Raw genomic sequence first — 18,092 nt, forward strand, 5'->3', positions numbered from 1 at the left:
ATATTCCCATCAGTCAATATAAGTTTCTCCACATCTTCACCAATACTTGTTATTTTCTATTGTTATTATTATTGTCATCCACGTGTATGTGAAGTGGTATCTCACTATGGTTTTGGTTTGCATTTCCCTAATTATTTAGAGAGGTTCAGCATCTTTTCATGTGCTTTTTAACCATTTGTCCATCTTCTTTTTTAAAAGATTTTATTTATTTATTTGAGAGAGAGAGAGAGCAAGAGTGGCAGCATGAGCTGGGGTGGAAGACAGAGAAGAAGGGGTAGGGAGGGGAGGGGAGGGGCAGAGGGAGAGCAAGCAGCAGACTTTCAGTCCCAGGACCCTGAGATCCTGACCTGAGCCACAGGCAGATGCTTAACCAACTGAGCCACTCAGGCACGCCACCCCCCCCCCCATTTGTCCATCTTCTTAAGAGAAATGTCTTTTTAAATCCTTTGCCCATTTTTAAAAAAATATTTTATTTATTTATTTGACAGAAAGAGATCACAAGTAGGCAGAGGCAGGCAGAGAGAGAGGGGGAAGCAGGCTCCCCGCTGAGCAGAGAGCCCGATGCGAGGCTCGATCCCAGGACCCTGGGATCATGACCTGAGCTGAAGGCAGAGGCTTAACCCACTGAGCCACCCAGGTGCCCCCCTTTGCCCATTTTTAAGTTGGGTTGTCTTTTTATGTTGAGTTGTATGGGCACTTATATATTCTGGATATTAGATCCTTATTCAGGTTTGCAATAATTTCTCCCATTCTGCAGATTGCATTTCACTTTTGAAAGTGTCCTTTGATACACAAAAGTTCTTAATTTTTGTAAAGTCTGATTTATCTGTTTTTGTTTGTTCTTTGGGTGTCAAATCTAAGAAACCATTGCCTAATCCAATATCATAAAGCTTTTCTGCTGTGTTTTCTTCTACAAGTTTTCTCTCTTACACTGAAGTCATGAATCCGTTTTGAATTAATTTTTTTATATAGTGTGAGTTTATGGTGTCCAAATTCATTCTTTTGCATGTGACATTCTGGTGGTCTCATCACCATTTGTTGAAAAGACTATACTTTCCCTGTTAAGTTATCTTGGCACTCTTATTGAAAATCTATTGACCAGAGGTTAAGGGTTTATTTTGGGACTCTCCATTCCGTTTCATTGATCTACATGTCTGTCTACCTTTATGCCAGTACCATGATGTATTATTAGCTTTGTAATAAGTTTTAAAATTGTAAAGTGTGAATTCTCCAACTTTGTCCTTTCTTAACGTTATTTTGGCTATTTTGAAACCTTTGCATTTCCTTCTAAATCTTAGAATCAGCTTGTCAATTTCTGCAAAAAAAAAAAAAAAAGAATTTTTATAAGAATTGCATGGAAACCGTAGATCAGTTTGGAAAGTACTGCCATCTTAACAATATCATCTTCCAATCTATATGCTTAGAGCACATTTCTATTTATTCAGGTCTTTTTTAAAAACATTTACTTATTTATTATTTGTCAGAGAGAGAGAGAGAGAGAGCACAAACAGGGAGAATGGCAGGCAGAGGAGGAAACCGCGTGCCTACTGAGCAAGGAGCCTGATGTGGGACTCGATTGGAGGACCCTAGGATCATGACCTGAGCCAAAGGCAGACGCTTAACTAACAGACTGAGTCACCCAGGTGTCTTCTAAAAAATTTTTAAGCAATGTTTTGTAGCTTTCAGTGTTCAAATCTTGAACTTTATAAGCTCAATTTATTCCTAAGTATTTTATCATTTTTGAGGCTATTGTGAATGGAATTGTTTTATTAATCTCATTTTTGGATAATTTCTACCAGTATATAGAAATGCAACTAATTTTTATATATCGATCTGTAACCTGTAAACTTGGTGAACCTGTTGACTAACATTTTCTTTTGTGAATTGCTTAGAATTGTTTATACATAAGATGATGTCATCTTCAAATAGAGTCTTTTACTTCTTCCATTTTAATCCGGATGTATTGGATTTCATTTTCTTGTCTAATTGCCCAGGTAGAACTTCTAGTACAGCATCAATTAAAAATGGTGAAAGCAGTCACTTCATCTTGTTCTCAATCTTAGGGAAGGAGGGCCTTCAGTTATTCATCATTAAGTATAATATTAGATGCGATTTTTCACAGATGGACTTTGTCAAATTAAGGAAGTTCCCTTCTATTCCTAATTTGTTGAGTGCTTATGACATGAAAAGGTGTGGGATTTTGTCTAATGCTTTTTTCTGTGTCTATTGAGATAATCATGTTTTTTTTTTGCCTTCATTCTATTAATGTGGTGTATTACAATGATTGATTTTCATATGTTGAACCTTGTATTCCTGGGATAAATCCCATTGGGTCATGTTCTATAATCCTTTTTATATGCTGCTGTATTTGGTTTCCCAGTGTTTTATTGAGGCTTTTTATATTTACATTCATAAGTTATACTGGTCTCTAGTTTTCTTATATCTTTGTGTGGTTTTGGTGTTGAGATGATACTGGCCTCATAGCATGACTTAGGAACTCTTCCCTCCTATTTTGGGGAAAGTTTGAGAAGGATTAGAAAATAACATTTGACTCTAGGTGCCTTAAAGTATTGTTAGAAAAACAAAACCAAAGTGACATATAAGCTATGCGTATTTGTTTCCTGTGGAAGCTGTAACAAATGACCATAAACTGGGAGGCTCAAAAAAAAAAAAAAAAAAGTATTCTCTTACACAAATCAACCTGCTGGTAGGGCTGCACAACCTCCGGCGGACTCTAGGGGAGAATCCATGCCTTGCCTCTGATGGCTGTTGGCGTTCCTGATGTGGGGCTGCCTCACTCCAGTCTTTGCCTCTGTGATCACATTGCCACCTCTTCTGTTTGTCTCAAATCTCCTTCTGTCTTTCTCTTATAAGGACATTTGTCATTGGATTTAGCAACTGAATGAATATCCCAGGATGATATCTTCATCTGAAGATCCTTAATTTAGTTATATTTGCAAAGACTCTTTTTCCACAGAGCATTCACAGATTCTAGGAATTAGGACATGGACAGACCTTTTGAGGGGTGATCATTCAACTCACTACACTATTTAAGAGTATTTTGGGAACTGTAAAATGATATTATATATAATGATATCATTATAATATATAGGATATTAATATAATATTTTAACTGTGAACATGCAAATGTGTGGATTTTCTATTAAAGGAAGATTCCAAAGTAATTAATATGGATAATATTATAAATATTTCTAAAATTATTCTATTTCTTTTTTGACTTTTCTGTCCCTTTCTATTTCCCCTCTCCCATCTTCAGTCCCTCATAATATAGTTGGGAATTCAATTGAGTGTTTAAATCTTCATTTTCTTCTTATTCAAATCAATTTTTTAACATTTATTTTTGTAATTCAAGAACAATACAGTCTAATTTTTTTTTTAAATCAAGCATTACAGAAGTGTATACAGTAAAAAGCAAAAGTCCGTCCTTTGACCAGCACACACATTACCTTCCCCACCTCTTGACCATGATGCCAACACTCGACCGGTGTGCTTCTGGAGGAAGCCAGTTTGGTGAATATTCTTCCAGGCCTTCACAACTTTTCTGTCTTAGTCATTCATGTAAATGGTTATATAGTGCTCCAGCATGTGGATAAACCCATGTTTAAATATTTTATTGTGATGGGCATTTAAATTATAGTCAGTTTAATAAGATTAATCATCTCTAATGTAGATTTGGTCAATGTTTTTATTTTTTTTTCTGTGATTAACAAAAGATTGTATATTTTGCCCAGTGTTCTACTGCGTTGTTACATTTTTCTTATGGATTGATGTCTTTGAATTGGGGATATAAATTTATAGAGAAATACAGTGTAAATTCTAAATTTAAGTTCTAATTCTGTCACTATTTCTGCACACTGCTTTCCTATTAAGTTTGAGAATAAAGTAAAAATTTAGAAGTACTTTCAACTTAAAAAAAGAAAAGAAAAGAAGTAATTTCAACTTAATTATGACCCCTTTAACGAATGACACACTACTATGTAGGTGTATCAGTATATGTTTGTCATTGTGATAGATGAAATATCTATTCTGGATACCTTGATAATTTACCTCATCACAAATAAATGTAAAGAGGCAGTTTCATGAAGTAATTAATAGCACAGTCTTTGGTAGCAGATGAACCTGAGTGTTCTCCTGAGTCCTGTGGTCTTGAGCAAGTTGTTGTATCTCTTAAACATTTTTATTTTGCTGCCTCTAAAATGGGTGTAATTATCAATTTCAAGAGATAGTTATGGATATTCGATGAGGTGAACTGTGAATGGAATTGTGCACAATGCAGAGCACATAGCATGGATGTAAAAATGGTAGCTACTATAGTATTGTAATTGGTAAATGGTGATAATAAAGTCTGCAGAGTTAGCTATAATTTTCAGTTTTCAAAGAGCACAGTTCACAGTTGTCTCTCCGTTCATCTAATCTCAGAAAAGGAGATTTGACGGGTCTGCAGTTGAAATCTTCAAGTCCAAATCAGCTCTATCTCATGACTATAGTCCCCTTCAGTTGTATTTGTATCTAAGTTGATGATCCCCGGAAAGAAATATTCTTGTCACTAGGTTGGTACCAAATCCTGTCCCGGTCTCTTGCACTGATGGTTAGACTAAAGCCATGATCCAGTACTCAACTGGCTAGGTAGCAATCCCCAAGTGCTACCAAGGATAGTCTAGGAGATTTCAATTTAGGACGTGAAGGAAGAGCTTGGGAATCTGGTATTTTTAAAAAGCTCTGTAACTGATTCTGGTGAGCAGTTCCTTTTGGAAACCACTGTGATAAATCAGCAGGCTGAACCTCTCTCCTCCCAGTGTATACTCTTTTCTCCTTCCTGTTGCAGTACCTGACTGCTAAACCTGATTAGTGGAGGTAAGCCCAGGAAATTAAAAGTACTGCCATGGGAAGCAGCCTGAAAGGAAAACCAAGAGAGCCCTTGTCCCTATCTATCTTTTATTCCCTTCTCATTAGAGTTTTATTCCCCAACAAACTGTGTTCAATGAGTCCTTTCTGACCTTTAAAAAAAAATAGAATAACTTTTTCTTCTCTTTGGCAGTGATATATATGGAGGAATAGGTAAGGGAGAAGAGCTCCAAACTTTTTAGGGTTTGTTTGTTTGTTTGTTTGTTTTTAAATAAGATTTTATTTGTTTATTCACCAGAGAGACAGAGAAGAGAGAAAGAGAGAGCACAAGCAGGGGTAACAGCAGTCAGAGGGAGAAAAGGCTCCCTGTCGAGCAAGGAGCTCAATAGTGGGGCTCGATCCCAGGACCCTGAGATCATGACCTGAACCAAAGGCAGAGGCTTAATGGACTGAGCCACCCAGGCATCCCTTCTGAGGGGTTTTGTTAAACTACCCAGTTTAACAAAGTGCATAGGCTGTGATCCAATTTAGGAAAATGAAACGGAATTAAACTAAAATCTCTCCCTCATCTGTGCGTGCACAGAGAAAACAGTCCCCACTCGGAACAGTCCAGTCTTACTGGGCCTGTGAAATCTTACGTGCTTATCTAAGGCTGACTTATTCTCAGGCTGCTGCCAGGGATTTAGCATTTGGAACCACGATGGGAACCACACCTATGACCACTGTGGGACAAATTGTTGGCCAGAGAATGACACTGGAAATTGTGACTGATTAGTCAGATAAAGCATTTGAGGTAACATAGAGCTTCCTCTGGAGCAGGCACTGATAGAGGGACTTGACGTATATTAACTCATTTAATTCTCATAATAACATATAAGATAGATCAACTGGATGTCATTTTGAAATCTGTGAAAGCTATGGGAACTAAGAGAAGAGAAATATATGATAAGAATACAGAAGTCCATTAAGATCAAATATTTTTAAAACATAATGCATATAATGAACCATATCTTAAAATGTTCTCGTTAGCTTTCTGAAAAGTACTTAAGTACCTGAGGAGGTTCTTCAGTCAGATAAATGAAGCACTTCGAAAGAAGTAGAATTTTAAAAAGGAGGAGGAGGAGGAGGAGGAGGAGGAGGGGGAGGGGGAGGGGGAGGAGGGGGAGGGGGAGGGGGAGGGGGAGGGGGAGGAGGGGGAGGGGGAGGGGGGAGGGGGAGGAGGGGGAGGGGGAGGGGGAGGGGGAGGGGGAGGAGGGGGAGGGGGAGGGGGGAGGGGGGAGGGGGAGGGGGGAGGGGGAGGGGGAGGAGGGGGAGGGGGGGAGGGGGAGGGGGAGGAGGGGGAGGGGGGAGGGGGGGAGGGGGAGGGGGGGAGGAGGAGGGGGAGGGGGAGGGGGAGGGGGAGGGGAGGGGGAGGGGGAGGGGGAGGGGGAGGGGGAGGAGGGGGGGAGGGGGAGGGGGGAGGGGGAGGGGGAGGAGGAGGAGGAGGAGGAGGAGGAGGAGTTGTTTAATTTATAGATACAGATGGGAGGGAGGAAAAATAATTTTCCTTCTACCCTACTACGTTCTTGGGTAAAGCCCCTTTAATAAAAAGATTAACAGGAGAAAAACGAGCAAAAATGTTATAATTTCTATGCCTCCTCAATACATGGGAGATACCCAGGGAAAATAACTACCTGAATGATCTAAACCACCACCTTAAATATCATCTCCAGTTACAGTCAAAAGACATTGGAGGCAGGTGGGTGGAGAAGGCCGGTTCTGGGAGGTTATCAGGAAAAACACAATAAACAATCATATAGTTGTTATGCAGATTTAAGTCTTAATGCCTTCTGCATTGATAAGAGTTTCTGGAGAATCAACCTTCTTTCCAGTATAGAGAGAAAGAGATACCCTTACAATTGGAGATTTCCCTTTTAAATGTAAATGTTTCTTACAAACTCCGTGGAAAGTTGTTTCTTAAAAATAACCAGTTTAAAATAATCCATATGCCAAAGAGGCATACTTTGGGATGGTGTATTCTGCTTCTCTTCACAGATTTGAAGATGTTTAGTTAAGTTTTTAATGGAGACCAAACATTGTTTAAAGACCCCATAAAATTGTTTAAATTTGCTAAATTGTGAGTAGAATGTTTTGTGTAAAAATGTATTCATAGCCTTAATTAATCAAGCAATGCCATCGAAAACCAAAGAAAACCTCTGAATAAATTTTCTGTTTTATAAACTACATTCTTGGGCGTCCAAAACCTCACATTTAACAAAAGTGGGAAAGACATAAAACTGTGATGAAGTACCAAAGCTCCTAACCTCTTTCCCTTGAGGAAATGTTGTAGGAAGAATGTTTTACGCAATCAGGGCAGAAAAGCAAATAAATGTCACTTTCTCACATGGAGTGTTACAATACCCACCCCACCTTCCACCCAGCTTGAAATGGCAGAGCCTGGCCTCTTGCTTCCCCAGAGCCTAGAGACTTCTTACCTTTGTCATTACTGGTTTGTTGTTACTTCTTACTTTTTGTTACTGGTCTGTGGTGGCATTCAAGTCAATTTGTCTCTCAAGCCTAAAAGCACTCCTTAGTATTTGGTACTCCAAATTGTAAGGACCTGTTTAGCCAGAGCACTTCCATCCGTTAAACAATAACCTTGTTGTTTAACCCTTAAACTGTCCCTGCTCTCCTTCCCCCAGGGGACTTACTTAAAAACAAGTCCCAGAAACCAGTCCCAGGTAAACAAAGCCCAAATACAAGGGTGGGTCAGGCCAGGTGGAGACATCCGATCAGTAGGGGGGCCGCATACTGTCTCCCTAGTTACCAAGGAGTATGGGCCCCACCCTTTGGGAGCCTTTTGGGCACCAGTGCTGACCAAGGTGGTAGGCTAGTTCAAATATCTACTAGGGTAAATTGTAATTCAATTGGTCACTTATGTGTGACCCAGCATGACTGTGGAGCTTCCTCTGTGTGTTACAATCTCATTGGCCACCTGTGCGTGGCCAGGCCCAACCACATGGCCTTTGCCCTTAAAAGCTAGTCTGTGAAACAGAGAGAGGCCGTCCTCTCTGTAACAGGTGCGGCCCCAAACGTTCGGTTTGATTCTTGATGCTTGGCGTGAAATAAAGCTTTGCTTGACCTTTGCTTTGTATCAGTCTCGCTCCTTTAATCACGGACCCATTATTGGGGGACCTAACACAAATCTTACACAAAATGTGCTTAAAGCCCACAAACTTATAATCAAGTATTGCAGTAGAAGTATACTATGTAGGGGCACCTGGGTGGCTCAGTGGGTTAATTAAGCCTCTGCCTTGGGCTCAGGTCATGATCCCAGGGTCCTGGGAACAAACCCCACATCAGGCTCTCTGCTCAGCAGGGAGCCTGCTTCCTCCTCTCTCTCTCTGCCTGCCTCTGCCTACTTGTGATCTCTGCCTGTCAAATAAATAAATAAAGTCTTAAAAAAAAAGTGTATTATGCAGGTTTTTGAAATTCTAGTGCAAAGTTAAAAAAAAACCCTTAAGTAACAGAAGTAAGTGCAGTTGCAAAGATTGCATTTCCCTTATCCTTATAAAAACACACATACACATAAGACTAATTTTTAAAACATGAACTGTGAATATTTTCACCTTTTTTTATAAGTGTATTTTTTAAAAGATTTTATTTATTTATTTGACAGAGAGAGAGTGAAGAGGGAGAGGGAGAAGCAGACTCTCCACTGAGCAGGGGCCCAATATAGGACTTGATCCCAGACACCAGGATCATGACCCGAGCTGAAGGCAGACACTTAACGGCTGAGCACCCAGGTGCCCTACTTTCACTTTTTAAATTCAGTTGTGCTTGCGGAAGAAAGGATGCTCATGACTACTAACATGGAGGCTATAGTATTTGCAGAGCAGCTTTCACATTATGACCAGGTCAGTGTATTAAATTGCAATTTTCTTGTAGGAAACATAGTCAAATATGGGCAGTTTAATATGGCTCAATCTACTAAGTAATCTCATGCTTACTAGTATCTCTAAAAAGAAATGTCAAAATTGTTATAATTAATTAGTTTTCAAACCGAATTTGGTAGTTCTAGATTATCTTTAGAGAACTCTTTCTACGAGAGGGAGAGAGGCAGAGGAAGAGGGAAAGAGGGCAAAGGAGAGAGAGAGAATCTTAAGCAGAATTCATACCCAGCACTAAGCCAATGCAGGTCTCAATCTCACAACCTTGAGATCATGACCTGAGCCTAAATCAAGAGTTGGGTGCTTAACTGACTGAGCCACACAGGTGCCCTAAAGAACATGTGAAGTTGCACAAGATTTATTGTTACAATTGGGAGATTAAAATGGCAGGATGACATCTTCTGGAAGCTTATATGGCCCAAGAAATTAAATTTTAAAAATTGCTCTTCCACTTGTAAGTCTGTCTCTCTACTAATTAGGGTTAGATATAGCTGTGAGTGTCAGAACATCCAAATTAACAGTGGCTTAAACAAAATAGAGCTTTACTGCATTCCCATAAAATGAAGTACAGGGCTAAGAGTGCAGGGCTGTGGAATGGCTCCACCGTCGTCAGGAACCATGGCTTCTTTGACGTCGTCATTCTGGCACCCTCAGTAGATGGTTACCAACTCACGAGCCAAGAAGGTTCCTGGAACTTCAGGCATCAATAGATGGAAGGAGGAAGAGGAGGGAGGAAGGGTATGCCTACTGACTTCACAGAATATGCCCATCCTACTCTGTTTATATCCCGCTGGCCAGTATTCAATCATATGCTACACTATGCTTCAGTCTGGGAGGTGGAATCTTTATTCTGGGCAGTCATGTACCCAGCTAAAATTAAAAAGTTCTATTAAGGATGAAGATACTATATTGGGAGGCATAACAGGCTTTTAGGTTTAGGTTCGTAGATGCATTTCATGAGAATATTCAGTCTCCTGCAGTCTGTCAAATTTTGTAAAGAAAGAGATATACAGCTTTTGACAGATTCCCAAGTTCCCCATCATGCAAAAATGTTTAAGAATCAATGTCTCACATATAATTTTAAGTTCTATTCAGTTTTAAATAAATAACATACAAGTGATGTCTATTTCTCATTATGCCTCACAAACTGTGTTGCTCTCAATAGTAAATACACCTAAGTTCATATTAGGTACAAAAAGTATCATATGAAAGATATAAAGCATAATTTAAAAAAAATTTAAATCTGGGAAGTGAAGAAATATCTCTAACCCTTGGAAGAATATGTAAAGAAAAGGTGAGTTGTTTGTTTCTTGCTTATCAACTGTTATGAGAGTGGAGGTGCTTTTTGTCTCTTACAATTTGTAACCTTGGATTTTAACTGAATATTTAGTAATCAAAGAAAAACAAATTAAAAGAACAAAGCACTATTTATCTACTTTTTAAGTCAACAAAATAAAGGAAAACAGTAACAACTCTAATATCTTACGGCAGAATATAATTGATAAGATCATTTTGCAAGACAGTTTGAGAATATGTATAACATAGATAAATATTTTGATTAAGAGGATTTGTCCCATGGAATTAATGCAAAAAATATATATCAGAATATATTCATTGCAGCATTTATTTGTTTATTAGCAGTTTCAAATTGTAAACTACCCAAATATCCAACTATAGAAAAATATTTATGCAAATCATCATATACCAGCAAAGGAAGCATCTGTAACTGTTCCAAGTGACAATTATGACACTTTTGTGAGCAGCATTGGAAATTATCACATTCTATTAAATTAAACAGACACAATAGAGAATTATACCCCCAAACCTAACAGTTGACCCTTGAGAAAACACGAGGGTTAGGAATGCTGACCCCCCATGCAGTCGAAAATCCATATATAACTTCCGACTCTCCAAAAACTTAACTACCTATAGCCTCCTGTTGACCGGAAGCCCTACCAATAACATTAACAATCAATGAACAGTATTATATACTGTATTCTTACAATAAAGTAAGCCAGAAAAAAATGTTATTTTAAAAATCACAAGGAAGAGAAAATACATTTATAGTTCTGTACTGTAAAAAATCTGCATGTCATTAGAGATGGAGGGTGTGAACCCATGTTGTCCAAAGGTCAGCCGTATAAACAATAGCTATATAGTAACATACCAAAGTAAAAGGTTACATTAAATTTTTCCCTACATTTCAATTTAATGGAGTAGAGTATCTTTAAAATTGATTGGATTAGATACACACATAGTTTCATATAATATCTGTACAACAAATAAAACTACATCAAAGGGAGCATTGGGCAACCTAGTTGAACTGGGTTCACAGAATGCCATGAGGCAGATTAACTTCAGTGTTCTAGTCTGTTGCAGAAGTCTTAATCCTGTGATATTCTAGGCAGGTGTTCTGGAATTCATCCATGTTTGGATTATCATCTTGTACTCTGACCCTCTCCACCCTTCCCATATGATATTACTCAAATCAAAGAGTTGATAATAAGTACTTTTATTATTATGATTTTTTAAGGCTTTCAATTTAAATATTTTTTCAGTGAAAAAAACATTTTTTTATTCCAACATTATAGGTAATGCCACTGTTATTTTAGTCAAAGCCTGGTTTTAGTTGAAGCTGGAGTCTGTGTGATCAGGATTGTTAGAAAATGAAAAGAAAGTGCAAAATCTTTGACTCCAGAAGAATAGTAACGCTGTGATGAAGAGGCTCCAGATATCAATTTAAGTTTCTTAAACAGAAGAAAAAACACAAACATTTTTTTCATGTGTGTATAATCATAATAGCCCTTCCTATGTTTGCCCATCATTCTGACACTCACTCCCCCCCTCATTTTTTTTTTTATTGTGGTAAAATACATATAAACATACAATTTGTTTCTTAACCATTTTTAAGTGTACAGATTAGTGGTACCAAGTAACTTCATTTCTACATACACATTAAGAAACTGCACTGGGAAGATTTTCTATGACCTTAATACTTCGATAATTTACTCAGCAATTGGTTTAAACTAGAGGAGGATGTCAAAAGGATTAAATCTATAAGTTCCCAAATATTGGAATGGCATTTCCCTCCTTTCATGTTGCAAACTTTTCAGAAAGGTTTCTCCAATTCTTTATTCAAACTACTAGGCAAATCCCCCAGGAGCAGTCATCCTAACTATTACTAACCCTTTCCACAAGAGCAAAGGCAGAGTTGAACCTTTTTTCAACCACGTCATTTAATATTTATGAGCCAACAATGTGCCAAACATTGTGTTAAGAACTTTTGTACACAAAACCGCAATTATAGCAGGAGCCCTCTGATGGAGGTGGCACCACTCACATTTTACAGTTGAGGAATCGGAACCTCCGAGATGTGAGGAGGCTTGGCGCGGGCATGGTGGGACTAGATCACAGCCCCAATCTTTGGTCTCCACATCCAGGGCTGATTCTGCCCACCCCAGCTGCCACCCCACCTGCCTGCAGCATCTCTCAAACAGATCCACACTGGCTGACTCTCAAAATGCCACACAAAGGAGAATATTACAGATGTCACTTTTTATCTCTTCTTCACTTTTAATTTTTTGGCATTTGTCACTTAAAAAAAGTCAACCCTGAGGTTTGGAGGTGGTTCCGTCTTCATTTTTATAGTTTAGACATAATTCTTTTCCGGATCATACCTTTGGTTCTAGGAGATTTTTTTTTTCCCCTTACTTGATTGTGGGTTTGCTTAGCTGAAGATCCAGTCTGTAGTAGATAGGTTAAGTGTAGCATGTAGAGAATAGGTATCTGTGTCTGTATTCATATCTCTAGATCTATACTGATACTGGTCTAGATGCAGGTATACAGGGTGAAAGTGGTAGAGTATAGTACTGATAAAGGGCCCAGGTGCCCACACTTAGACTGCAGTTCCTCGGATTCTAAAAAGATCCAACTCCTAGGTCTATGAGGATTCTTGAGGATCTTAAATTAGTTGAAGAAAACTGGAGTTTTCAATAGTTCAGTATGCATATATAAACACACACACACACACACACACACACAAGTTTTGCTATCAGGGACCCTTAGCATATGGATCATTCAGAATAACTGACACTTGTAGTGAGCTAAGGGTTGGCTGTTTTTAAAAATAGCTTTTCTCTCCCTTCCCTTCCCTTCCCTTTTCACCATTTTGGACAAAAGTCTAGAATATGCTGCATATTCCTTGTGTTTTTTTTAAGGGACTGTGGTATGTCTGTCGGTGAGCTAAACATACCTCCTGCTCACTCACTCAATCCTCACTCCCAACTCATGAGGTAGGTACTATCACCATCATTTGACAAAGAACTCAAGGCCTAAAGAAGTCGAGAAACTTGGTCAAATTCTCATAAGCAGTAGGGGGTAGTGATGCCAGAAACCCCAGTCCTTTGATCTTACCCAAACTTGTTCAGTCACCTCATTGAACTGTCTCTTTGAATAATTTGTTTTGTTTTGTGATTATTCTGCCTTCTAAAATTCAATACTGAATTGAACTACATCATGATTGAGTGGGACCATCTGGCCCAAGAATACAGTGCTATAATAACATAATATCTGTAACACATGCATTGTAGTATTAGTCTTGAGCCACTGAATGATCACAAGGGGTGCCTGGGTGGTGCAGTCAGTTAAGTGACCGACTTGGTTTCGGCTCAGGCTGTGTTTTCAGGGTCATGAGACTGAGCCTCACATCGGGCTCTGCACTCAGCATGGAGTTTGCTTCGGACTCTGTCTTCTTCTCCTCTGCTTCCCCCTCATACTAGCCCCCCCAAATAATAGCCCCAAATAAATAAATAAATAAATCTTTATTTTTTATTTTTATTTATAAATAAGGCAGCAGGCAGAGGGAGAACCAGACTGCCCGCTGAGCAAGGAGCCTGACATGGGACTCAATCCCAGGATCCTGGGATCATGACCTGAGCCAAAGACAAATGCTTAACCAATTGAGCCACCCAGGTGCCCCAATAAATAAATCTTTAAAGAAACAAAACAACCCAAAAACCCCACAAAGGGTCACCATTTATACTTATAATTTGGTGGTCCATGACTATAACCCTATGGGTTTCATGACAATTTTTTCCTTTTGTATGTTCTCTTTCACTGAGTAGGTAGCCTTTTGTGGTCAAAACATGTGGTTACAGAGTGAGAAGTATTCAGTTCCAGCTCTGACATGCAGGAGCGGTGGGATCTCCTTTTCTTCATCTGTAAAATGAGTGTGTATCGCCTACTCTGAAGAGGATGAAAGGAGACCAAGTAGCTAAGTATCTAACATGGCAACTGGCTGCAGTCAGTTCTCAACCAATGGCACTCTATTATTATAGCATATCACTGCTGTCAGGTGGCTAACCATAATTTCTCACTGCTATCAGTGTTCCTGTTATATCTGGCTCTTGCACTAATTTGTAGAGTCTAATCTGCTTGGGCTTTGAAAACAGTTCCTGTATTGGTAACATAGCAAAACGGACTTGTGCAAGATATTGGCACTGAGAAGAGGGTGCAAAGTCAAGCCAGGAACAAAACGGGGTGGAAATGCTGAGAAAACATGGACAACATTCCAAAGCCACAGTGCATGTATTTGAAACAGAATCAGAGACGTGACTGGGGCCAGATATTGGGGTAGCACAAGAGATACCAATGGGAGAGCCAAACGCTGCAGCTCCATCTGGGGTCACAAGCTGACAGGAGCCAAGCAGAAAATAAAGCACAGGGGCTCGGGAAAGACAGGCCTGACTTGGAGTACTTGTAGCCAGCCGTTGTTTGTGCTAATGCTCCTTTCGAAGGCCTGGAGCTTTTCCACAAGGACACTTGGATCTTTTTTATAGGTGCAACTCTCCAAGAGGAGCATCTCTGAATCAGAACATAAATTTTTTAGTTTCAAAGTTAAGGTGCGTAGACACCGAGTGAAGGTTTAGAGAATATTTCTTTAAATAATGAGCAGGAATTTCAATGTGCACATTTTGTTTGACTGACATAGAGCTCTTATTTACCAGTAGGTTTTTGACTAAGTAGTAGATCGATGAATTTTCTTGACCCTCTTGATGTATGCATAGGGTTGCCAGGCAAGGTATAGGATACCCAGATAAATTTTAAGTTCAGATAAACAATGAATGATTTTTTAGAATAAATATGTTCCAAATATTGCATGGGACATACCTATGCTAAGAAATTATTCGTTATTTATGTCGGGTTAAGATTTAATTGGGTATCTTTGTTTTTTCTCAACCTGAAAACCATGTATACAACTGATTATAGTACCATGAATGGTAGTTAATAATTATGGAGAACTTCCAGAAACAGTGATATATTTTAATGTACACCATTTTACCTCTTACAACAACTGATAAATTGGATACACCTATTGTTCTCTAAACCGATGGTTACCAGAGGGGAGGTGGGAGGGGAGAGGGGTGAAGTGGGTGATGGGAATGAAGGAGGGCACTTACTGTGATGAGCACTGGGCTGATGTATGGAAGTGTTGAATCCCTACATTATACACCTGAAACTAATATAACACTGTATGTTAACTAACTGGAGTTTAAAGAAAAACTTAAAAAAACAAAAACAAAAACCCAAAACTGTTGTTCTCCTATTACCGGTCTTAAAACTAAGGCTTGAAAGATTCCTTTCTAAAAGTCTGCACATGGCAGAGCTAGAACTCAAACTTCTGTCTGACTTCAAGGCCTTATCTAACACACATACCTTTTTATTAATTTAAATACACACACATAATCTGAGTCTGTGGCTCAGGCAAATCCACGTGTCCTGGCCTTTTGTAATATTTCAGTATTTGGGTGCTGGCTACAATTATTATAAGTTAGCCCTAGGATATATTCCTAAAATGCAGCCTTTTCATGTCTATGTTTTCTTTAATCAAAAGGGAGAGCCCATTTCTGCCTGTTCAGGTTCAGACAGGTGTGTGTTACTGCGCTTTTGCAGCTGCTGTTGGCCTTCCTGCAGTCGGAGACCAGGGTGACTCAAACGAAATCTTCTCATCCCTCTGTGCCGATGGGCCTGCAGGAACTTCTGTCAGCAATTTCACTTTCTCGTTCATTTTTGTGACTTCCCTGGCCTTGGAAATTCTGCTGGGCAAATATAAATTTAATGTGGGTGGATTGGCCACTTTCCAGGAGCTAATTGTTGGCAATTCTCCCTTGCCATTAAATATTAAGTACTACAAGTAGGTGAAGCTAATAAAACCACTTAAGAAAATGGATGTCATGTTATCATACCCGGTGATGGATGTCTAAAGCTATGTTGGGGCCGCAGACTTCCATGTGTTTCGGGGTTTGGGGATTTTTGCCCATTTACCACAACTAACCTTATTTAAATGGTTACTTAATCACTGGAAACCGAACTGCCACAATCTTCATTGATTTTTGGAATGTGTATTATCAAGGACTGGAATTAAAAACTGTAATTTACATCCCCATCAATTCTTCTGTTGTTATTGATTTCTATTGGGAAAACAGTCTGGAGGCATTTACTATTAACATGACTAAAGCAATTATATAAAAGGCTTTCAAATAATGTCCAGCAAATATATTGTTTGTTACATTTAACATTAAGGATTTATGGCAATTCAGGACCTCATTATTATTATTAAATGAGATATCATTATCCCAGGAGATGCCATAGGGAAACATTAGTTTTAAAATACTTTTTAAAAAGTGGTGTTAGCTAATTCCTCTTAGAAAAAAAAAAAAAACAGTAGAAAAACTTACTTTACTGAAAAAAGGCCTGTGCCTTTGATATATTATGATATGATATATTTTTGAGTATTATATGAGTACAAATGAGTATTCGGGTCTGTTCATACCAAACCAATCTGTATTTCAGTTATCATTTTATTGCTATTTGCCTACCTTTAAATATACCACAAGAGAAAAATCAGGATTTTCCTTTTTGAGCTCTAGTTTCATATTTAAAAATATATGCAACTGAAACATTATTTTCAATTAATTAAGTCATATAGAAACACTCAAGTGATTCACTGGGTTTTTCACTTTTTGTCTGGCTCTTTGGGTTTTATGACTCTATAGGCACAGCTTGCATTTACTGTGATAAACTTCGGCAAGAAGCAACTATCCCTCGTGTGACGTCAAAGTGTTTGAAGGAAATGAGTGTACGGGTTCCTTTGAAGCAAAAACCGGACTGGACCTGAAATGGCGATTGGGAAATCTTCAAAACGAGCCATCAAAGTATAGAAGCTGGGGTTTCATGATAAAAGAAAAATAATTTCTCAAATTCTTCAGGTACCAAGTAAATAAAAGCATCTTGAAACCGGTAGGCATGATTATCATCAAACATCATAGAGCAGTTTACAAGCTTCTCCGAGGTCATCACTTGCATTCTTTTTAAGGTGTGGTTTTTAAACTTGCAAGACAATGGTGTTTGTACATGAAGCACATGACATGAAATTTCATCAGGTTAACTTGACACAATCCACTACAAAGTAACACTTTTTCATGATCAGTGTTTAAAGAGTGTAAAGAAAAAAAATCTACCAACGGGTGGCAACATCAGAAAACTGAGGATAACAAAAAGGAACAGCAGTTACAAGTCCCTGGCAGGGTCCGAGTAGTGTTAGTATGTTCTGAGAGCTTACTGTCTTTTCTAACTCCCATCTTCTGTTTTAAACAATGCCATTGTAAAATTGCAAATTGAGGGAATGTATCGCCTGCCATGAGCTTTTTTTTTCAATGCATTATTTTTTTTTCAAGTTTTTATTTAAATTCCAGTTAGTTAACATACAGTGGAACGTTAGTTTCAGGGAATGCAATATTTTTTAATGAATAGGCATGAACTCACAAAGTGTGTTTTATTTCACGCTGGAATTAACACCCACAAACTGTATATGAAGAGGGTAAATACTTACACATCTTTAATCCTAAATATTTTTTTATCATCTTTCTGTGTTCATACAGTTAGAGTAAATTTTCTCTGAGATGGCCATTAGAAAATCTTTTTAAAAAATCTCTTATTGTGGGAAATTTCAAATATATACACAAGGAAAGAATTGTATAATGAACCCAGTATCCTCTTGGTCAGTTGACCACTTGTCACTATGTTACTGATCATTTCCTCTGTCACTGTCAATACTCATCTTCTCTCCATCTCCATTATGTTGGGTCCTTGAAATTATATTGTTTCTTCTGTAAACATTTCATTTATTTAATAATTCTATTATCACACTATAAAAATAGCATTAATTTGCTAAGATTGTTCAATGTCTAATTCACATTAATTCACATTTCCTTTTTCCCCCCAGTTTGTTTATTTGAA

Source organism: Martes martes, assembly GCF_963455335.1.
Source record: "Martes martes genome assembly, chromosome: 8".
NCBI lineage: Eukaryota > Metazoa > Chordata > Mammalia > Carnivora > Mustelidae > Martes > Martes martes.